Genomic DNA, 24,370 nt, shown 5'->3' on the forward strand with positions numbered 1-24,370 from the left:
CAGGCACTGTACCAAATATTTTTGTATTAACCAATTTAACTTCCACAGTGACCCTATCATGTAGATATTATAATCATCATCCTCTTTTACAGATGAAGAAACTGAACTGAGGAACAAAGAGGTTAAGTACTTGCCCAAGGTCACACTGCTGGTAAATGGGGATCCAGGCTTCAAAATTCAGGCAATCTGGCTTCAGAATCTATTCTCTTAAACATTGCACAATGCCAAATCCTTTGTCAGTAACTGCATTGTTCTGCTGGACTGCATCATCAAGGAAAGTTTTTGTAGGGGGAGAACATATCAATAGTATTGAAATTTTTGCATGAATAAAAATGTCTATTTTTCCCTCCTACTTGAATAATATATAGATGACTATGGAATTCCCAGTGCAAAATCCTTTTCCCTTAGAACTTAGTAGACAATGCTTCATTATCTCATTGTTTTCTAAATTTTGGTTTTGAAGATGAAAAATCTAATGCCAATCTGATTTTTATTCTTTTGTAGATAACCTATCTTTTTCACCTCTCTGGGAACTTGTAGATTTTTCTCATTATCCTTAAAGTTCAGAAATGATCTGATGTGTCTCCTCCTCCCCCTATTTTTTCTGCCGTGTATTTGGCGGGTCTTTTTTGATCTGAAGGTTCAAGTATTTCTTCAGTTCATAGAAATTCTCCTCTTTTATTTCCTTGATTATCCACCATCTATTGCATTTTATTCTTCTGCAAATGCAACTAGATGGAATTGTATCTCTTAGATCTATCTTCCATCTCTCTTAATTTTTCTCATATAATTTCCTTATCTTTGTCTTTTAATTTATTCTCTGGAGACATGGACACATTTCTCAGCTCTCTTTTTTCTGTAATTCTCATCTTGGATCCTCTGTGTCTTTAAGCAGTTTCTCAGAATTTCTTGTCCCTTCCTTGTTTCCATTGTTTAATTGCTTTGGTCTTATTTCCTCCTTTGTATTCTTGTTTTTATAGAATTTTGGGAGAGAAAATTTATTCTGTCATCTTGGACTGGAGATCTCAAAGGCAGGTCAGAATGTGGTAAACACTTTGGAATGTATTCTTGACTTGCTGATGTTATAAACTATTGAGACATTCTAATGATATTGTTTGATTGTTTGTTGGTGAATTTTGTTTGCATTGCCAAGTTAAGCATAAAAGATGGGCTAGAGATTAATTCTTGGTTTCATGAAATAATTCTCAGCCTATGTTCTGACACCAGCATATACTCCCATCAGTAACAATGGCTCACTTGTTCACTGTATTTGACATCCTTGCTGCCTTTCCCCACCCTCTCCTGGAGTTGAGATCACTTATCAGTGCTTGAAGTGTTTTGAGGAAGAAACTTGTAGTTAATTCCTGATGCATTTCAGTTCCTGAAGGTTTCTTGTTTACTAACAGACTATCTTTTTGGTCCCGGGTGGATATTTTGGAGGGATTGTGGAAATCTTCTCTCAGATAGGGCAGGATATCCTTGACCCTCCACTGATATGCATTAAAAGAGAATATTACTGGATGACAACAGATCAGGGTATTAAACCCCCATAAGACTGGATGACAACAGATTAGCATATTAAACCCACTGGATTAGCAGAAGGAGGAAAAGCAGGTTAAGGGGGTGGGATGGAGTGGTCACACTCTGTCACGCTAATGAGTCTCCTTAGTAAACAATTCAGCAAACGTAAAGGGCATAGAATGGAAGAAGATTTCAATAGTGTATCAAGAGTACATTTTAAGAGTGTATTAGTCACCACAACAAAACAGATGAAAGCATAAATCAGAAAGGGTTGTGAGAAGAAAAGACTTAAATACAGGGACATTTGATAGCAGAACTTAAATGATCCTAGAATTATGACAATTGCAAGTCTTGGATTGCTTTTTCTTTTCTCTAGGTTTTAGGGGAGTAATATGGCAAGGTGTTTTGGATGATTATTGAGTGCTCTCAGGCTTCTGAAGTACTCCCAGCCCTAGAGAACCAAAACAACAGGGTAAGGCCCAGAAGAGAATTTGTAGGCAACTGTATACTTTAGGCTTCATAAGAAAGAGGGAATGATGACATGCTTTTTTTCCTTTTCTTCCTGGATCACTAAGATAGGAAAGGAGGCAGAAATCTCTTGGTCAGAAAGTCTAGAAAAGAAGGTAAATATTTGGCAGGAGCTTCTGTGGCATAACAGAGGGCCATGAAAGGTTTTCTGATCAGGAAATACCATGATTATAGATGTGCTTTAGAAAGTGTGATTGGCACACAGGTGCGAGATGGATCAAACCAAAGAGAGATATAATGTGGAGAAGACCAGTTAAATGATTATTACTTGTATTCAGGTGATTAGATAATGAAGGTCTGAATTAGGGTGGTGAGAGTAGAAACAGAAAGATGGGGACAGATTCAAGAGAAGATATTAAGGTAGACTCTAAAGGACATGAAAAATTTGGGATGGAAGGTGTGAAAGAGGAGCATAAAATAACATCACAAAATAATGATAAATATTTTTGGGTACTTTTTATGTCTCAGGAACTGTTATGGGTTCATTAAATGTTTTAATTCATTCAATCCTCTCAACAACCTTACGACATAGGGACTGTTATTAGCTCTATTGTACATATGATCAAAAGAAGGCACAAACAGGTTATGTAATTTACTCTAGGTGACACAAGAAGTATGTATCAGTATTCAAAAATTGAATTTTGGCTTCATCTTTCAGAGAATGTATCTTGGTGAATCCCGCCTTCCTTTACTTGGGCTAGCCAGAATATTTGGAGTCGTTCTGGACTTCTCCCTTTCCCACGTCTACTACATCATTTGAGTCCAGTTGATTCTTCTTGGTAAATGTCTCCCACATCCATTCCCTGCTTCTCCATCCCTGCCACCCTCTCTCTTGATCAGAAATCTCTCTCTTACTTGCTCTACTGTGATAGTCTCCTGGCCATTTTCCTCGATCCTAGTCTAACTACAGCTTCAAACCATTTTCTTCCCTGCCTCTAGAGCAGTGCTGTTTAATACAATTAGAATCATCCACATATGTAATTTTATATTTTCCAGTAGAAAATTTTTTAAAAAGAAATAAAAAATTAAAAAGAAACAAGTAAAATTAATTTTAATAATGTATTTTATTTAATCCAATATATCAAAAATATTATGTTATTACTTTAACATGTACTCAGTATGAAATCTTAGTGAGATACTTTATATTCTTTTATTTCTTATTGAAACATGGCACATATTTTAAACTTACAAGACATTTCAATTTGTTCTAGCCATATTTCAAGTGCTCAATAGCCATATGTAGCTGGTGACTTCTGTGTTGGACAGCACAGCTCTAGAGAGATCCTTCTAAAATGCAAGCCTGGTTATGTCACTTCCCCAGCCAAAAAACCTTTATTAGCTCCCCATCAGCTATTAGACAATGTCCCAACTCCGTGGGAGGACATAAAAGGCTCTTTATGATCTGTCCCCTGACCAGCAGTGCAGCCTCATCTCTCTGCTTCTAGTTTACACTCCAGCCATACTGAATACCATGCACTTCCAGAACGTTCCACCTGATGCCTCTAATGCCTTTCTGCGAGCTTCTCTCTCTGCTGGAATGGTCCACCTTGTCTACCTGGCAAGAAGTTACTGATCCTCTGGGTACTAACTCAGCACTACCTCCTCTGTGAAGTCTTCTCTGACTTCCCAGGTGGGAATAGAATGTTAATTATAAACTTTGTACCTACCTCAGTGATCATATTTATACTGAAATTGTTTCATGTCTGCCTCATCAAACCAAAATCTCCTCAAAGGTAGGGGTGTCTTTTTATGTTTGTATTGCTAGCATCTACCCTTGGTGTTTGGCACCTCACAGGTGTTAAATGCTGAGTGAATGAACGAATGAATAAAGAAATGAAGATCGCCAAGGTTTTTTTTTTTTTTTTTTTGAGGAAGATTATCCCTGAGCTAACATCTGCCATCAATCCTCCTCTTTTTGCTGAGGAAGATTGGCCCTGAGCTAACATCCATGCCTATCTCCCTCTACTTCATATGTGTGATGCTTGCCACAGCATGGCTTGACAAGCAGTGTGTAGGTCTGCACCTGGGATCCAAACTGGTGAACTCTGGGCCGATGAAGCAGAACATGCAAACCTAACCACTGCGCCACTGAGATGGCCCCAGAATCTCCAGGGTTTTAAGTTTGGGTAGATAGGGAGAGGGGTTGTACTATCAAAAGAAAGAAGAACTGACTATTAAGAAGATAAGCTGGTGTGAGAAGGAAACTTTGCTTTGGTAGAGGTGATGAATTGAGGGAGAATATCAAGACCTCACCAAAATACTTTTAGCTTTGAAAATGTGTTGTCCATTTTTAGTCTTGAATTAAGAACAGAACTGTTTTAGAAGCTGAAAGGTAACCTGATCCTATGAGACTCTATGACAGTGTGAAAATTGTACCAGAATTCACTTTGCTCTGTTTGGCTGATTCCCCATCAACAATAGAGAGAAGCAGGCTTGCAGAATTAATTGATTGATTAAGAAATACACATATGGCTCGTTAAAAAAAATGCTAATAAGGGGCTGGCCCCGTGGCCGAGTGGTTAAGTTCGTGCGCTCCGCTGCAGGCGGCCCAGTGTTTCGTTGGTTCGAATCCTGGGCGCGGACATGGCACTGCTCATCAGACCACACTGAGGCAGCGTCCCACATGCCACAACTAGAAGGACCCACAACGAAGAATATACAACTATGTACCGGGGGGCTTTGGGGAGAAAAAGGAAAAATAAAATCTTAAAAAAAAAAAATGCTAATAAACACAGAAAGTATAGACAAAAGAATAAAAGTCATACTCAATGCTACTACCAGAGATAACCACTGTTAATAAGAAATATTTTGTTTCATTTGCCTCTTGAAGTTTGTTTTCTTTTAACTGGTTGAAATTATATTATATTGAATTTCTCAGCTTTCTTTTTTTCATGTAAAATTTCATTATAAGCATTTTCTTATGTCATTAAATATCTCCATAAACATTTTAATGGCTGTATAGTACTCTGTTTATGAATATACCAAAACAGATTATTTTCTATATAAATTATACAACCACATTAAAAAATGCAGACAAAAAAGGATCTACAAGAGATTGCGAGAATACTTTCTAGAGAGAAAAACTACACATTGAGTTTATGCGCACAAATGCATACTGCCTCAATTTCAAGTTAGATGGGATTATTGAAGTCATGCTGTATGGGTGTGACATACACAGTGCACATCTTAATGCCACAGAGTGAAAGAGGTAAATGTTAGTATGTGCAAAGAGCATACAGAGATGCCATGAGCAACTTTGAGGCCAAATCATTCTGGACAGCTTTAGAAGACTACCATAAACTGACTTCTTGACACTCAAAATTCTTATGTTGAACCTAATCTCCAACGTGATGGTATTTGGAGGTGGGGCCTTTGGGAGGTGATTAGGTCATAAGGGTGGAACCTTCATAAATGGGATTAGAGTCTTTATAAAAGAGGCCCCAGAGAGCTTCCTAGCCCTTCCTCTATGTGAGGATACAGTGAAGAAAAGAAATTTATGAACCAGGTAGTGGGCTCTCCTCAGACACCAAATCTGCTGGCACCCTATCTTGGACATCTAATCTCCAGTACTGTGACAAATAAGTTTATCTTGTTTATAAGCCACCCAGTCTATGGTATTTTGCTATAGGAGCCTGAAGGGACTAAGACAAGTAGTTTGTGTGATTGGTGGGAGTATAGGTGTCTGATCTATTAAGTAATTCATTGAAGAGCTCTTTCTTGATCAGGTATGTGGTATCCCCCGAGGACTTTCTTAAGGCAGTATGCACACAGGGGACTGCATTCTGGCATCAGGAAGGGTCTGTGGATCTAAATACATGGCACTTAATTTTTATTGTTATTTATTTCCATGCAAAATATTGGGGAAGGCCTGTTTGCATCTCAATACATTCATTTAAAACACAAACACAGATGGGAGTGACATCAACATCATGATAGAGTGAGCTGTTCCCTTTGTCTCTCCCCTGTAAGTTACAACAAAATTGACATCCATTAACCAATAGAGGGTTCCCTAACAACACAATCCATGCAGCCACACATCTGAAGGTGGTGGACTGGACCCCCAGGAAGCAGTGGAACTAAGGGAGCAGACCCCTCCCCCTCTCCAGTAGCAGCGATCCAGGTCACAATTCTCACATAGTTGCCAGAATGGCTATGAGTGGAGGTGGGGGCATCCTGGCCCTCACTCAAATGCTTTTGGAGTGGTAGGTTGGCCTGCAGTGGTCACGTACTGCAGGGGCCCTGCCTGCACAAATGCTCCTAACCAAGTGGTGGCGGCTCAGCCTGTGTGAAGGCACCTCATTTGTTGAGTGCAGCAGCCTGACCTGTGTGAAGGCACCCCAGCAGTGTGAGTGTGACCTGCCTGCTGAGCTCAGATGCCCCACCCTGCAAGTGCAACCCACCTGCCCATCAAGCACAGCAGCCCAACCAGACCCTCCCACCAAATGCAGCATCCCAGCCTGCATGAAGGTGACCCACCTGCTGAGTGCAGCAGCCCAGCCTCAACCTGCCCGTTGAGCACAGGGGCCCTGACTGTGTGAGCATGACCTGCCGAGTGACTATGGCCAGCCCATGAGAATACAGAGCAGCCCAGCTGGCACAATTACAAACAGATATGACGGGAGCAGAAAACAGACCCTGCTCACCCTTGCCCCCCCTACCCAGTGGTGGCAGGTGGAATCTGCAGCCAGATACTACCATAGATGCACCAGCAGAGGATCAGTTGATCAAAAAACAAGAAGAACTATGGTAACACTAAAGAACAAAGGAAGATGACAACTCTCCAGAAGTCAAAACTTAAGGCACCAAAGATTACAATCTAAATGGCGAAGAATTCAAAATAGCTGTGATAACAAAAATCAAAAAGTTACAAGAAAGCACAGAAAGACAGTTCAATGACCTCAGGAATAAAATTAATGAACAGAAGGAATATTTCTCCAAAGAGATTGAAGCCCTTAGGAAAAAACCATACAGAAATTCTTGATATGAAGAACACAATTAATGAGATAAAAAATAATGTAGAAAGCATAAAAAAATAGAGCAGACTGTATGGAGGAGAGAATTAGTGACCTGGAAGATAGAAATCTAGAAATGCTTCAGGTGGAGGAGGAGAGAGAATTAAGATTTTTAAAAAATGAAGAAATTCTTCGCAAAATATCTGACTCAATTAGGACGAGTAATGTAAGGATTATAGGCATCCCAGAGGGAGGAGGAGAGGAGAAATTGTCAAAATTCAATGACAAAGAAAAAATATTAAGGGCATCAAGACAGAAGAAAATAACCCACAAAGGAACCCCTATCAGGCCTTCAGCAGATTTCTCAGCAGAAACCTTACAGGCTAGGAGAGAATGGATTGATATATTCAAAATACTGAAAGATAAAAACTTTCAGCCAAGAACACTCTGTCCAGTGAAATTATCCTTCAAATATGATGGAGAAATGAAAGCTTTCCCAAATAAACAAAAGCTGAGGGAGTTCATTGCCACTAGAACTGCCTTACAAGAAGTGATGAAGGAAGCCCTCCTACCTGAAACAAAAGGTGAAGATTTACAAAGCTTTGAGCAAGGACATACATAGACAGACAAAATCAGAAAATTGCAGCTATCAGAATAGATTAGCAAACAATTATAAGATAAAAGATAAAGGGAAAGAAAGCATCACAAATAACTATGAAGACTTCAATTTAGTTATAAACTCACAATAGAAAAAAAGCACAATTTGTAACAACAATAACAGAAGAGAAAGAGGAAAAGGATGGAACCTGCTTAGGCTAATGTAGATAAGAGGCTGTCAGAAAGTGGACCGTCTCAACTATGAGATCTATTAGACAAGCCTCATGGTAACCACTAAACAAAGAATCACAAATCATAAATAAAGAGAAAACTGAGAAAACGGTCACAGAAAACCACCAAGCTGAAATGGCAGTCAAAAATATAAGGGAAAAGAAACAATGGAAATATAGAACAACCAGAACACAAAAGATAAAATGGCAGTATTAAACCCTTATATATCAATAATCACTCTAAATGTAAATGGATTGAATTTACCAATCAAAAGACACAGAATGGCTGGATGGATTAAAAAACAAGCCTCAACAATATGTTGCCTCCAGGAAACACATCTCAGCTCTAAAGACAAGTGTAGGCTGAGTGAAGGAATGGAATATGACCTTCCAAACAAATGGCAAGAAAAAGAAAGTGGGTGTAGCCATACTTATATCAGACAAAACAGAATTCAAGATAAAAAAGACAATGAGAGCAGTATATAATGATGAAAGAGACATTCCACTAAGAGGACATAACATGAATATATATGCACCTAACACAGAATCACCAAAGCTTATAAAGCAACTATTAACAGACCTAAAGGGAGAAATTGACAGTAACACAATAGTAGGGGACCTCAACACCCCACTTACATCAATGGATAAATCATCTAGACAGAAAATCAACAAGGAAACACTGGCCTTAAATAAAACACTAGACCAGATAGACTTAATAGATACATACAGAACATTCCATCCAAAACCAGCAGAATACATACTCTTGTCAAGAGCACAGGGGGCTTTCTCAAAGATAGACCATATGTTGGGAAACAAGGCAAACCTCAATAAATTTAAAAAGATCAAAATCATGTCAAGCATCTTTTCCAACCACAATACTATGAAACTAGAAATCAACTACAAGAAAAAAGCTGAGAAAGTCACAAATATGTGGAGACTAAACAACATGCTACTGAACAACCATTGGATCAATGAAGGAATCAAAGGAGAAATAAAAAAATACCTGGAGACAAATGAAAATGAAAACACAACATACTAACTATGGGTTGTAGCAAAAGCAATACTAAGAGGGAAATTTATAGCAATACAGGCCTAGCTCAGGCCAGCCCTGGTGGCCTTGTGGTTAAGTTCCGTGCGCTCTGCTTCAGTGGCCCAGGTTCAGTTCCTGAACACAGACCTTCACCATTCCTCTGTTGGTGGCTGTACTGTGATGGCAACTCACATACAGAAAGAGGAAGATTGGCAGCAGATGTTAGCTCAGGGTGAATCTTCCTCAGTAAAAAAATAAAATAAAAATAAAAATCACTCTATTTCAGGCCTAGCTCAACAAAGAAGAAAAATAGCAAATAAGTAATTGTAAACTACACTTAAAAGAAGTAGAAAAAGAAGATCACACAAATCCCAAAGTCAGCAGGAGGAGAGAAAATAAAAATTAGAGCAGAAATAAATGACAGAAATAGAGACTAAAAAAACAATAGAAAGGGTCAATGAAACTAAGAGTTGATTCTTTGAAAAGATAAAGTTGACACACTCTTAGCCAGACTCACTATGAAAAAAAGAGAGAAGTCTCAAATAAATAAAATTAGAAATGAAAGAGGAGAAATTAGAATGGATACCACAGAAATACAAAGGATTTTGAGAGAATACTATGAAAAAGTATATACCGACAAGTTGGACAATCTAGAAGAAATGGATAAATTTTTAGACTCATACAACCTCCCAAAACTGAATCAAGCAGAAATAGAGAATCTGAATAAACCAATTACAAGTAAAGAGATTGAAACAGTAATCAAAAGCCTCCCAAAAAAACAAAAGTCTAGGACCAAATGGCTTCTCTGGAGAATTCTACTAAACGTTCAAAGAAGATTTAATACTTATCCTTCTCAACTATTCCAAAAAATTGAAGACGATAGAACACTTCCTAATTCATTCTATGAGGCCAACATTACCCTAATCTCAAAGTCAGACTAGGACAACACAAAAAAATTATAGGCCAATATTGCTGATGAACATAGATGCAAAAATCCTCACCAAAATATTGGCAACCAAATACAGCAATACATTAAAAGGATCATACACCGTGATCAAGTGGGATTTATACCAGGGACCCAGTGATGGTTCAGCATGCACAAATCAATCAATGTGGTACACCATGTTAACAAAATGAGCAATAAAAATCACATGATCATCTCAATAGATGCAGAGAAAGCATTTGACAAGAACTAACCTCCATTTATGATAAAAACTCTCAATAAAATGGGTATAGAAGGAAAGTACCTCAACTTAATAAAGGCCATATATGGCAAACCTACAGCCAACTTTATACTTAAAGGTGAAAAAGTTAAATCTATTCCTCTGAGAACAGGAACAAGACAAGTTTGCCCATTCTCCACTTGACTATGCCATTCCTAGTCAACATAGTACTGGAAGTTTTGGCCAGAGAAATTAGGCAAGAAAAAGACATAATATATATCCAAATTGGAAAGGAAGAAATAAAATTCTCACTTTTCTGTGGATGACATTATTCTATATATAGAAAACTCTAAAGAATCCACCAGAAAACTGTTAGAAATAATCAGCAACTATGGCAAAGTTGCAGGGTACAAAATCAACATACAAAAATCAGTTGCATTTCTGTACACTAATAATGAATGAGCAGAAGGAGAAGTCAAGAATACAATCCCATTTACAACTGCAACAAAAAGAATAAAGTATTTGTTAATAAATTTAACCAAGTAGGTGAAATTCCTATACAATGAAAAATAGAAGAAGTTATTGAAAGAAATCGAAGAAGACATAAACAAATGGAAAGATATTACATGCTCATAGGTTGGAAGAATAAACATAGTTAAAATGTCCATATTACCTAAAGCAATATACAGATTCAATGCAATCCTAATCAGAATCCCAGTGACATTCTTCAGAGAAATAGAACAAAGAATCCTAAAATTTATTTGGAACAAGACCCCTAATAGCCAAAGCAATCCTGAGAAAAAAGAGTAAAGCTGGAGGTATCACAATTCCTGACTTCAAAATACACTACAAAGTAGTAGCATAGTAATCAAAACAGCTTGATATTGGCACAAAAGTAGATACACATTTCCAATGAAACAGAGTTGAAAGCCCAGAAATAGAACCACAGATCTAGGGAGAGCTAATCTTCTACAAAGGAGTCAAGAACATACAATGGGAAAAGGAAAGTCTCTTCAATAAATCATGTTGGGAAAACTGAACCACCACATACAAAATGAAAGTAGACCATTATCTTTCACCATACACAAAAACTAACTCAAAATGGATTAAAAAATGTTAGACCTGGAACCATAAAACTATAAGAAGAAAATATAGGCTACTCTCTTTGACATCGGTCTTAACAGTATCTTTTCAAATACCATGTCTACTCAGGCAAGGGAAACAAAAGAAAAAGTAAACAAATAGGACTACATCAGACTACAAAGCTCCTGTAAGGCAAAGGAAACCATGAACAAAATGAAAAGACAACCCACCAATTGGGAGAAAATATTTGCAAATCATATATTGGACGAGAGGTTAATTTCCAAAATATGTAAAGAACTCATATGACTCAACAACAAAAAAACAAACAATCCTATCAAAAAATGGGCAGAGGATATGAACAGACTTTTTTCCAAAGAAGATATGCAGATGGCCAACAGGCACATGAAAAGATGTTCAATATCACTAATTATTAGGGAAATGCAAATCAAAACTACAACAAGATTATCACCTTACACCTGTTAAAATGGCTATAATTACCAAAACAAAAAATAACAAATGTTGGAGAGGATGTGGAGAAAAGGGAACCCTCGTACGCTGCCAGTGGGAATGCAAACTGGTACAGCCACTATGGAAAACAGTATGGAGATTTCTCAAAAAATGAAAAATAGATATACAATACAATTCAGCTATCCCACTACTGGGTATTTATCCAAATAGGTGAAATCAACAATCAAAGAGATATATGCACCCCTATGTTCATTGCAGCATTATTCACAATAGCCAAGAAGTGGAAGCAACCCCAGTGCCCATCAACTGATGAATGGATAAAGAAGATGTGGTATATATATATATATATATGTATATATACAATGGAATACTACTCAGCCTTGAAAAGGGGCAAAATTGTCCCATTTGCAACAACATGGATGGACCTTGAGGGTATTATGCTAAGTAAAATAAGTCTGACAGAGCAAGACAAACACCATATGATTTCACTCCTACATGGAAGAAAACATGGATAGGGAGAACAGATTAGTGGTTACCAGAGGGGAAGGGGGTGCATGGGGGAGAAGGACAAAAGGGGAAAAGGAGCACATATGTATGGTGATGAATAAAAACTGAATTATTGATGGTAAGCACAATGCCATCTATACAGAAACTTATGTGTAATAATGTACACCTGAAATTATACAACATTATAAGCCACGGTGACCTCAATAAAATAGTTAAGAAAGTAAAACACACACACACATGCGCATGCACACACACACACACACACACAAAATGAAGGTCAATAATATGCCAGGGACTGTGTGAATTAAATGAAACATAAGATAGTGTTCTAGGGGCTGGCCCCGTGGCCGAGTGGTTAAGTTCGCGCGCTCCGCTGCAGGCGGCCCAGTGTTTCGTAGTTCGAATCCTGGGTGCGGACATGGCACTGCTCATCAAACCACGCTGAGGCAGCGTCCCACATGCCACAACTAGAAGGACCCACAACTAAGAATATACAACTATGTACCGGGGGGCTTTGGGGAGAAAAAGGAAAAAGAAAAAGATAGTGTTCTAGCCTTTGAGAGGCTGAGGATTTGGGGAAAAAGGTAAGTAATCACACAAATTGCAGTGAAGTGTTGGAAGTGATACACAGATAGAGATGTGAAAAAAAATAGAGTAACTCTTTTTGGGAAGGTAACTTTTGAGCTGGATCTTATAGGTTGAATGGGCATCTGGAAGATGAAGAAAGAGTGAGAATGTGCAGAATATTCTCCATATGCCCTTCTTAAATTAATTCTCCACCTAGTTCTGCCATGTTCTGTATCCCAGGGTGCTGTCCCTTAGCGTCTGCATCACCCAGGATCCCTTCTGGCTTCCATTTGGATTCAGCCAATTGGAGATAATAACGGGAGGTCAGAGGGTAGGAGGAGAGAGAGGTGGGGATGTTCTCCTGCTCCCTCGCAGCTTTGTTGCATCGTTCTGCCAGTGGCTGGTTTGTCCACCTATACATCTGGAATGGTAAATTGGAGACTAACATTACCATCACTGTGTTTTGGGAAGATAGCAGGGGGCAGATGGCAGTGCCAGCGTGGAGTGAACTGGGAAGAAACAGGATCAGAGAGACTAGAGAGTAGCAACTATTAAAGTAGTTCCGACAAGAGATGAAGGGGTCTGTATTAAGGCAGTAGGGATGGGCTGGAGACCAGAGGGCACATTTGAGAGACATTTCTAGGGTAAATGCTATGAGATTTAGTGGTCAGTTAATTCAAGTTATGAGAGAGGCGGTGAATGTGGTGAGTTTTATTATTTGGTGATAGTAAGGTGGTTGATAATGGGAATATGAGAAGATGGTGGGGTGTGGGAAAAAGAGGGGAAGATAATGAATTTGGAATATAGTTTTGACCAGATTTAGGTCTTTGTTGCCAGAATAACATTGGGTTATGCCTACATACCTCCTCACATTTATCAAGGAATTTAAAATTATTATAATGAGTATTTAAAAAACCTTCTGTATGTCTCACATTTACTACCACGTAAGGGTTGTGAGATGGGAGTCATTAGCCACAGAGGAAGTGTTCCTATGTGACTCTCAAATAATTTATTGATAATAGGATGAAAGAAACTTGGAGCCAATGCTTTAAAAATATTAAATCATGAGTGAAAATATTTTCGTTGAATACAGAAGTGTGGAGAAGATTCGAGGCCTTGAGAATGAGTGCAAAAATATAAAGGTTCTGTTGTGTATACAAGTTCTTCTCTTTAAATTTGGTATTATTTATTCCTGGCAAAATTTATTTTTAAAAGAATAACTTTATCAATTATTATTGAAGTCAATTTCCAAGACTAAAGTGTGAGCGACAATTTTCCTGTCATTTGTCACCCAGCAGCCTGCATGTCCAGTGCTGTGATTATTTCCAGGTGAAAGGTGAGAAGAAACTCTTCATACCGTTTATTTGGCTGGGATGTCGGTCTTGGTAATCTCAGTCACTATAGTATTTGAGCCTGTTGGCTCTGAAAGGATTTACTCCTTTGCACAAAGAGACAGCAGAATGGTGGTGTCAAAGATAAAAAGAAATGAGATTTAGAAAAAGTGGATTTCTGTGTCCACAAAATAGCTTTTTATTCAGGGAAGCTTTAATAGGAATTAGGAGTATTGTTTCACATAAAGGGCTAGATTAACGCAGTGTGATGAAAGGTAGATGTATTTATAGTTTAAAAATTTATACTTCTCGGTGACACTACTTGGTGAATTAAAAAATCAAGGATGAGTATAAGGCTATTTCTTGTGTTATTAATAAAACGCTTCTATTTTACATTTATGAACACATACATGGATTTAGTTTAAATGTTATATCTAGAAGGATCCTTTTGTGTATCCGAGATGGTGGAAGGGAGCAGATCAATCCAGGCACAGAGAAACTAGAAGTACCTTCCTTTCTGTAATTTCAGTCAAGGGCCAAATCTCCTTGTTGTTTGACCTCAATTTCTGAAAATGACAGCATTAGATAAGCTTTTGGGGATCATTTCAGACATTCTGGAAAAGTTAAAATGAAGAAGAAGATACAGTACCCCTTCTCTAGACTTTACAGACTTAAAAGCAATAGCCTTAGAAATAAACAGAACTTATTTTTATTTTAATTGCTTAAAGTTTAGAGATGGGATTTTAGAGATCCTGTCCAACCCATTCATTTTACAGATGAGAAAACTGAGACCTGGAGATATTAAATAACCTGTCCACAGTCTCATAGCTAGTCCATGTCAAAGCTAATTTACTTTAAGTCCAATGCATTTTCTGGGGTACCATACAGCTTCCTTTGAGCACAGCAGAGGAAAAGTGAAGAATATGGGGAGAGGAAGTGTGCTAATGGGATCACTCTTTTGCCACTAGAACCTTTGGGCTTTTAAAAGTTAGTGCTTATATTTACTGTTTTCTCAATGCAGAATTCACTGTCTATTTCAGCTTGGGGGTTAAAGTCAGAAAATCGGATGAGTAGGGTGAAAAGGGAAGAGGAGTGATGTACAAGTCAGAAGCCTAGCTTTACTTTGTGGGATTTTGGACATTCCTAGCTTCTCTGGGCTTCAGGTCCCTCAGTTAACACGTGCTTTTTGGTATCACTGTCATGGACATTTCTTGGCTATCCAACATCCATTTCTCCTTTTTTTTTTGAGACAGCAGCTTGATTTCATTTTTGGGATTTATTCTTCCTCCTTAGTAAAACTATCATACAAGGTGTCCTGCCTTTCTCTAACCAAAGGTTAGATATGTCATTCAAGCTAGTCTATCAGAGTCCCTCTCTGGGACTTGATTTCTTGGGAGGATAACAAAAAGGTGAAAGAACACATCTTATTTCTGGCTCATGTTGGTGGTGATCCGCTGAAAAGACATCTGTCAGTTTCTGCTATTTGGATCCCTGGAGTTGCACTTGTTTCTGTTTCTTCCCAGATGAACAGATATTTCTTCTCCAGACTTCCCTTCAAGTCATTGAACTACTCAGAATCTTTCTATTTCAGTTTTCTGCTTAAGTTAGCTAGATTTAGTTTCTATTGCTTACAACCAAGATTAATATACCCATAGTCTTATCATGAGGCTAAAATAAAAAGTAAGCCTTTAATAAGATGGATGTTATTATTACATATGCATATTAATCCTTTCATTCTTCAGTGTTTTCTAACTTACATGGTTAGAGGTCTTGACATGCAGTCTGCTTGGTGTTACATGTCTCAGCCAACTGGGAATAGCACACATCTTGGGAATTTGGGACCAGAAAGTAGGTACCCCTCATCTTAATATTTAAGGTTCAACAGCTGATAGAATCTTAATTCTTTAGGGAGGGAAGAGACATAAGAAAGAAAATGTGCACGAGGTCTCACAGACTGCCAAGAATCACCTGGCAAACCCTTGAAAGGTGAAGGCCTGCCATGCCTGTAAGTAGGGGCTCCTTTTTCTCATTTAAGATGACGTCAAGCCAGGGACTTGGAGCCCAGATGGAGATTCTACTCAGAACTTTAAGATTTGTTGTGCTCCCCAGCTACTTCTTATTTGTGCTGCTCATGTCCAAAGAAGTCCATCCCTTGTATTTTTCCCCCATTGCCATGTCATTATCCCTCTGAGAGAATGAAGCATTAAACAGAAAATACTGTATCAGCCCCGAGGCTGCCCAAAGTGACCCTCCTAAAATGATGTGACCTCTTTAAGGTTGGCGAAGCCTGTGAGAAACACATTATATACACCTTGATTGTCCTGAAGGAGAATCTTTTATATAAATACACGTAAGGTGATGGTTCTCACACTTGAGCATGCATCAGAATCCCCAAAGAGCTCCTTAAAATGTAGATTTGGGGACCCTATTCCAGCAATTCGTGATTCACTTGGTCTAGGGTAAAGTTGAAGAATCTACATTTCTAAAAGTGCTGCTAATCTGGGGATCATACTTTGAGAACTATTGATCTGGAGTAACAATTTTAAAAAATTAATATGCTTATTCCTTACATTTTGCGATACATGACCTTGAGGTGAGGGAGGGCATTAAATTAGAGTTCTAACTACAAAGGTGCAGAGAGAAAGAAAGGATTAATAATCCACTATTACCAAAACAGAATTTTCAAGCATGCAAGATAACAGGCTTGAAAGCAAGACTAGGTTGATAAAGAAAAGGCTTTTGCAAACTCCTTTATCTCCCCTTTAGCGTATGAAGAGGCAAGCCAGTGAACCTGATCAAAGAGTTGTTTTGTTTTGCTTTTTTCATCATAGAGTTTTAAATATGGAAGGTCTTGGCAAAATAAGAAGAGGAAAAATAAAGGGAAAAGCTGGTCTTTTTCCACCCTCGAGGGCTAAGGATAGGAAAGCCAACTATGAGATGTGTGCGTCTCTCTATAAGGCTGAAGTCTTAGACTGGGGAGGTCAGAGATCTAGGGACTCCTGCCCTAGTTCCCATTGCAGTTTAGAAGTGATAACGTCAGCAGCCTACATAGCCCTATCAAAATCACCTTGATGGCTCGACATGGTTGGACGAAGAGAGGATCTGAGTTTAGGAGCCCTGATTCTCTTAGATCCTATGTAGTGTGGAAAGAATCTAGAAGTTCAATTGTGCCCTATGGAGGGATGGGGAAGGTAGCTGAAGGTGCTGATGGTGGGCTTATCTAAAGGATTTTTCCTTGTAATGGGGACCAAGACCACAGCTGAGGGCCATAGTGTGGACACTTGGACTAGACATGAATTGGGACTTGCAGTCTACCTTAGGGAAGACCAAAGCTCTAGTGAGAGCTGGGGTGGGGCCCAGTTCAGCAAGGGGGTGACTAGTGCTCACTGAGAGTATCGCCCCAGCCAAGAGAACACCTGTGGGCTTCAGCAGCAGCAAATACCCATACAGTGGTGTGATCAGGGATGGGACTGGTCCTGTCTAAGTCGTTGGCAATCCATGGAACAGCCAGACCAGCCACTCTGCTGTGGAGATCAACATGGGCCCAAAGAACAACTTGTGGATGAGAGAACCTCATTTCCCCTCCAATGTTTCCAGGCCACATTCCTCTCTCACACACCTATGTGCTTTCTTAAAGAGGAGTGGGAGGGCTCAGAACTTTGGAATCACTGAGATTTACTTGAGTCTTTTAAGCAGAGACTGAGTTAAATTATTGGTTTTAACTGGAGTTACCAGATTGGTCTAGTGTTTTCTCCACCCTGCCTCCCCCACCTGCTACTACACAATTACAGAGAAATAAAAATGCTTTCTTTGTACAATTGAGGGTGGAATTGTTAGCCTGTGTACTGGGAAAATCCAAGAGTATCAGGCATTGTTGCATATGGGGATTCAAAGAACATCTGCAGGATTCTCTTTCTGTCTCTCAGTTCTGTTTGATTCTGTGTTGACTTTATTTTTAGGCAGGATTTAACAAGTGGTGGTAAAGAAGGTCACAGGAAACCATTATGCTTAGTAATATCCTAGCATACTGATCAACCCTCCCAAAGGACTCTAGTCCTGCTGGGTCACATGCTGTCCCATATGGTGGGAGGGGTGGGGCTTTGTAATTGACATCCTCACCTGATAAGAGAGGAGCCATTTCTGAAAGGAAAAAATACTAGACTAATATATGTAAGAGATGTCGTCTAGAACATAATTGTGGCTATAGGCTCTACTGTGATCGTGATTCTGTCTGATGCCTGGGAGGAAACAGGCTATGAGAAGTTATGAAGTGCCCCAGTGTTATTTGCATATGGGCTCCTGGGAGGTTGAATCTGTGAGAGGCTTATTAAAGGAGTTTGAGGGACCGGGATCTCCCACACATGTGACATTACATAATTTCAAGTGCAAAGAAAAAGTTTCTTGTGTTAGGAAAATGCTTGAGACAGGACACTGTTAGCTCAATTCCAGTGTCTGCTAGGTCCTCCACCCCCTTCTTTACTTGTTTAACTAATTTATCCTTTATTGGATACTTCAAGAAGCACTTCCTCCAGGAAGCCCTCCCAGAGGTATACGAGTAAGGGCCTTTCCACGGCTCCCATAATATTCCTAAGAGAATGATCACATTATTTATTGTCTAAACTGGAATACATTTGAGATTGAAATTATTAATACTAATTTAAAAAATTCTGCTAAAATAACAGGTATAAACTGGAATTGTCTCAGGCAAGGGGACATGTGGTCCTCCTATCTATGGATGCTCCACTATGGTAATTTTTACTTGTCTGTCTTTCCAACTAGCTGGTGAGCCATTTGATGATGGAGATTTTTTTCTTGTCTCGAATGCTCAACACAGCGCTTGATAAATGCTTTTACTGTTGAACAAAGCTGCTCCCCCTGTCCTTGAGGGCTGGCGGTTTACTTAGTCTCCCCACATCTAGAGGGTTAATGCGTGTTTCAGGTACCTTTGACATTGCCCCTCCCCTGTTTATTCTTGGATGGTGCCACAGATACATATATTTTAAAGGTCTTCCTTCCATATCTCTCTAACGCAGATGAGGCTAATTACACTAGTCTACTTTGTGAGATCTGAACCACCAACAGAGGGGAATCAGACTGTTTCTACTAGTGTTTAGATCTAGTAACTAACCCCTTCCTTTAGCTTTATTCGAAAATTCTTATTTCATATATATCACACTATAAACCAACAGCCTAAACATAGTAATAGCTTAATTTATTTTGCTTTTTTATGGTAGGTTTGTATATAAATACATTTCAAAATATAATCTTCTAAACTCAAAGATATTCATAATCATTTAGAAATGATAAAAAAAGTCGTCAAATGCTTGTAATTATATAAATTGTCACTCAAATTACAGGAAGCTTAGAAAAGCTTTATTGCTGTTTAGTTTTGTTTGAATGCTCCTGAGTGTGCTATTGAGAGCTTTGATAAATCAGGAGGGCTGAAAGATGGAAATGGTCATAGTGTTTAAGTTATGTTACACTTAAATCCGTTTAATTAACTATTTTCACAAACATGGTGTTCTTTTGTAAAAAACATTAAAAAATTATTTTCTTGTGCGTTTTCTTTTACAGAACCAAAAAAAGAGAAAAAAATTATCCCCGCATGCCTTTGTATTTCTCATTCTTTGGTTTTCTTCCAATGCATGTATATAATTATATGTTCGTGTTGTCATGGTGATTCAGGGCTAGAATTGTGAGACTGTTGTAATCACTTCCCTAAGCCTGAAACCTGCTGTCCAACCCAGCTAAATCAGCAATGTAATGGTAGATGGTCAATGTATTCTTTGCTATGAATTAATTTGTTGTTAGGATATTCTTAAAAATCTTTCTTTAACTGCCAGAATTTATTCAATGTATAGTACCAATTTGTCTTACAGAATTTAAAAATGTAGTTCTTCAACTTCTTACATTTAAATTTCATTATGATCACCATTTTTTCAAAATCATATTAAGCCAGTTGGTGCCTTTATTCCTAGTTAACCTGTTTTTTTTCCCTCCTTCCTAAGCATATAGTTATTGTAAAAGAGAGTATATACATTTTTAATTTATAAAAGCAAAACATGGGCATTTTAAATATCAAAAAATACATAAATCCATAACGTAAAACCTTTCTCCGTTTTATCCCCCCTAGACTTAATAATACCGGCAGATAAACACCATTCATAGCTGTGAATATACTTCCAACTTTTTCCTTTTTACCATAAACTGGATCACACTTTACACACTGTTTATCATCTAACTTTTTTCACTCAGTAATGGTCAGAAGACGTCAGTGTATATTGATCTACTTTGTCCTTTTTAACATTTGCATAGTGCTCTATTATATGGATGTAGTATATCTTTGATGAATCCTTTAGTGCCTGACCTTTGTATTGTTTCCTACTTTTCCAATTACAAATTATAATACCATGGATGGACATTGGGCATATATGTCTTTTTGGACTTCTATGTGTGTTTTTGTGGGAAACATCCTAACTCATCTTTATTTCCAAGCTCGATCATACCAATCCATCTGAATATGCCTTAGTGGATTGAAAGACATATCCACCTAGACCCTCAGAATGTAACCTTATTTGGAATAAGGGTCTTTGCAGAAGTAATTAAGTTAAGGATTTCAAGGTAAGATCATCCTGGACTTAGGGTGGACCAGTGCCTAGTGTCCTTATAAGAGAAAAGAGAGGGACATTAGACACAGAGAGAGACACAGATGAGGGAAGTCCATGCGAAGATAGACACAGAGATTAGAGTGATATGTTTACAATCCAAGAAACACCAAGTATTTCTGGCAGTCACCATAAGCTAGGAGAGGAGCATGGAACAGATTCTCCCTCAGAGCCTCCAGAAGGGACCAATTCTGCTAACACTGGAACCTTGGCCTCCAGAACTGTGAGAGAATAAATTTCTGTTATTTTTAGCTACCAAGTTGGTGGTAATTTGTTACAGCAGCTGTAGGAAATTAATACAGTGCCCCTATCACTTCTTCAAATGCTCCAGTGGTTCCTTTGGCTTTTGGAAAAGGGCTGATCTTCTTCATCAAGTCCCAAGGCCGGTGTGCCCCACCTCCCTCTCTAGCCTCTTCACTGCCCTTTCCCTGCCTGGCCCCTGTATCCAGCTTCCCTAAACTATTCCAGAAATCTTGCTCATATGAAGGTTATTTGCATTTTTTCAATGTTCTCTCCCTTGGAGATCACCCCTAGACAGCTGTAAGCTCTCCATGACTCCCACCCTTGAAATAATCTTTAATCAACTGAACTTGGAGTCTCTTGAAGCACTTATACCTTTCTACTACCTACGATAAGTGTATGTGTACTTGGCATTCTCACTAGATTATGAACTCTTCCAGGACTCAGTCTGTGTCTTATCCGTTTCTCTATCCTCCATGCAACCTGTTATGGACTGAATGTTTGTGTCTCCCTCAGATTCATATGTTGAAGCCCCAATCCCCAGTGTGATGGTATTTGGAGGTGAGGCTTTGGGGAGGTAATTAGGTTTCGATGAGGTCGTGAAGGTGGGGCCTCCATGATGGGTTTAGTGCCCTTATATGAAGAGGAAGGACTATGAGAGTTCTCTGTCTCTCCATGCACACACACTGAAGGAAAGCCATGTGAACACACGACAAGAAGGAGACTGTCTACAAGCCACGAAGAGAGCCCTCACCAAGAACCAAATCAGCCAGAATCTTGATCTTGGATTTCCCAGCCTCCAGACTGTGAGAAATAAATGGCTAGTGTTTAAACCACCCAGTCTGTGTATTTTTTTATAGCAGCTTGAGCAGACTCACACAGCGCCTGATTTAGTGCCTGGAACACTGAAGATGGCTAATACATAACTGCTTTTGTTGAATATATGCTTGACTGACTGCCTGACTAACTGAATGAATGATTATGGTCCTTCCAGGTAGTATCGATATTCTCTGAAAATGTTTCTCATTACTAATATCAGTAGTATTTAAATGTCTTTTATGTCTTTTTTAAATCTAAAAAAATTTTAATTATAAACTATAACATAATACAGAAAAGTACATAAAAATATACAGTTCAATGAATATTAAAAATCAAGCACCTATGTAAACTGCCACCCAAGTCAAGAAATAGAACATCCCATCACTCTAGAAGCAAACTGAGTTGCTTGCTAATCACAACTCTGTCCTTACTCTGGAAGTAACCACTCCCCTGACTTTTTTGAAAATTATTTGTGTTTTCATTAGAATTTTTTGGTTATGTATTCCTCTTATTTTGCTTGTTATTGAACTTTGTATAAATGAAATCATTCTGTATTCTTTTGTATCTGATTTCTTTTGTTTCACATAATGTATGTAGCTGCATAGTAGTCTATCATTAATTTTTCCATTCTACTATCAGTAGAAATCTGGGCTGTTTCTATTTTGAGACTACAGTGAACACAATTGCTGTGAACATTCTCGTACATATGTTCTGGTGTACATATTTTTCTTCAGGGTATATTCCCAAAGTAGAAAAACTGAATAATATCTTCAACCTCAGTGGATAAAGCTAAACTATTTCCCAAAGTTGTTGTACTCGTTTATACTCTTACCAGAAGTATATGAGAATTCCTTTTCCTCCACTCTCTCAGTAAGATTTGATATTATGAGACTTTTAAATTGGAGCCAATCTGTTGGATGTTACCTGAGGTATATTGTGATTTAAATTTGTATTTCTCTGATTACTAATTATGTTGAGTACTTTTTCATATATTTATTGAACATTTGGAGATCTTTTGTAAATTGAGATATTTTTCTTCATTATCTATTTGTTGTATTCCTTATTGACTTCTAGGATTCTTTATATATATGAATCATTTATTGGTCATATGTATTTTTCTTTGACATATTTTTTAAAAAGATTGAAACCCCTTTAAATTACATTTTTGGTCTCTCAATTTTCAAAATTCAAGATACAAACAAATCTAAGTTTTAAAAAAACAAATAATACTGTAAAAATGGTGGAGTGAGGAGCTTAGCAAATCCTTTCCCCAAAGAGCATCAATAAATCTTGAACAAAATGTCAAAAACAACTATGTAAAAAACTGGAAATTCACCAAAGGCATACACAAAAATTGAGAACAGTTTATTCAAGGGAAACTACTGACCACTGCACAAGAAAGGAGTTTGTGGCATTTTAACCTGGGGCTGCCCCACCACCCTTTCCGGCTTCTTCAGTGTGGTAGCTCTACCGGGTGGGGAAAAACTGTGAAAACCAGCAGCTTTGCTGATGGAAGGCACTGACTTGATTTGGTTCAGTTTGCACAGAAATGAATGACAGCAATGACATAAAGGACAGAAGGGAGGAATTAGGAATATTTTGTTATTATAAGGTACTTGCACTCCTTGTGAAGTGGTATAGTGTTATTTGAAAGTGGACTTGGATTAGTTGTAAATGTACATAGCAAACTCTAGGGCAATGACTAAAAAAAGTGAAAAAAGAAGTCTGATGTGCTTCTCCCCAGGAAGGGAGAGAAAATGGAGTCACATAAAATACTCACTTAAAACCACAAAAGGTAGAAAAAGTGTGGAAGACAAAAATAGGAACAAAGAACAAGGGCAAGAAAAGAAAACTGTAACAAATATGGTGGTACTAATCCAACCATATCAATAACCACATTAAACATCAAAGGTCTAAATACATCATTTAAAACAAGACCCAACCATATCGTCTACAAGAAGCTCTATTTAAATATAAAGATGCATATATATTAAAAGTAAAGGGATAGTTAACAGTAATCAAAAGAGTAAGAGTAGGTATATTAATTTCAGATAGAGCAGAATTAAAGCAAGGAAAGTTATCAGGGAAAAAGAGTGGCATTACATGATAATAGAGGGGTCAATATCCAGGAAGATATAACAATACTTAATGTGTATGTGTCTAACAACAGAGTCAAAATATGTGAGGTAAAACATGATAGAACTGCAAAGAGAAATAGATGCATCTACTATCATTATTGGAGACTTTAACATTCCTCTATCAGAAATGGACAGATACAACAGACAGAAAATCAGCAAGGAAATAGTTGAACTCAACAACGCCATCAGTCAACTGGCTAAAATGGATTAGATTATTTCATCAAAGAACTGCAGAATACACATACTTCTCAAGCTCACATGGAACTTCCACCAAGATAGAACATATTCTGTGCCATAAAATACCCCTAAATAAATTTAAAAGTATAGAAATCATATAATGTCTACTTTCAGACCACAGTGGAATTAAACTAGAAATCAATAACAGAAAGATAGCTGGAGAATTGCAAAATACTTAGAGGTTAAACAACGTACTTCCAAATAACACTTGAGTCAAAGAAGAAATATCAAGATAAATAAAAAAATATTTTGAACTAAATGAAAATGAAAACACAAATTATCAGAATTTGTGGG

The sequence above is a fragment of the Equus caballus genome, chromosome 19 (assembly GCF_041296265.1).
Source record: "Equus caballus isolate H_3958 breed thoroughbred chromosome 19, TB-T2T, whole genome shotgun sequence".
In the NCBI taxonomy this organism is placed as follows: Eukaryota; Metazoa; Chordata; class Mammalia; order Perissodactyla; family Equidae; genus Equus; species Equus caballus.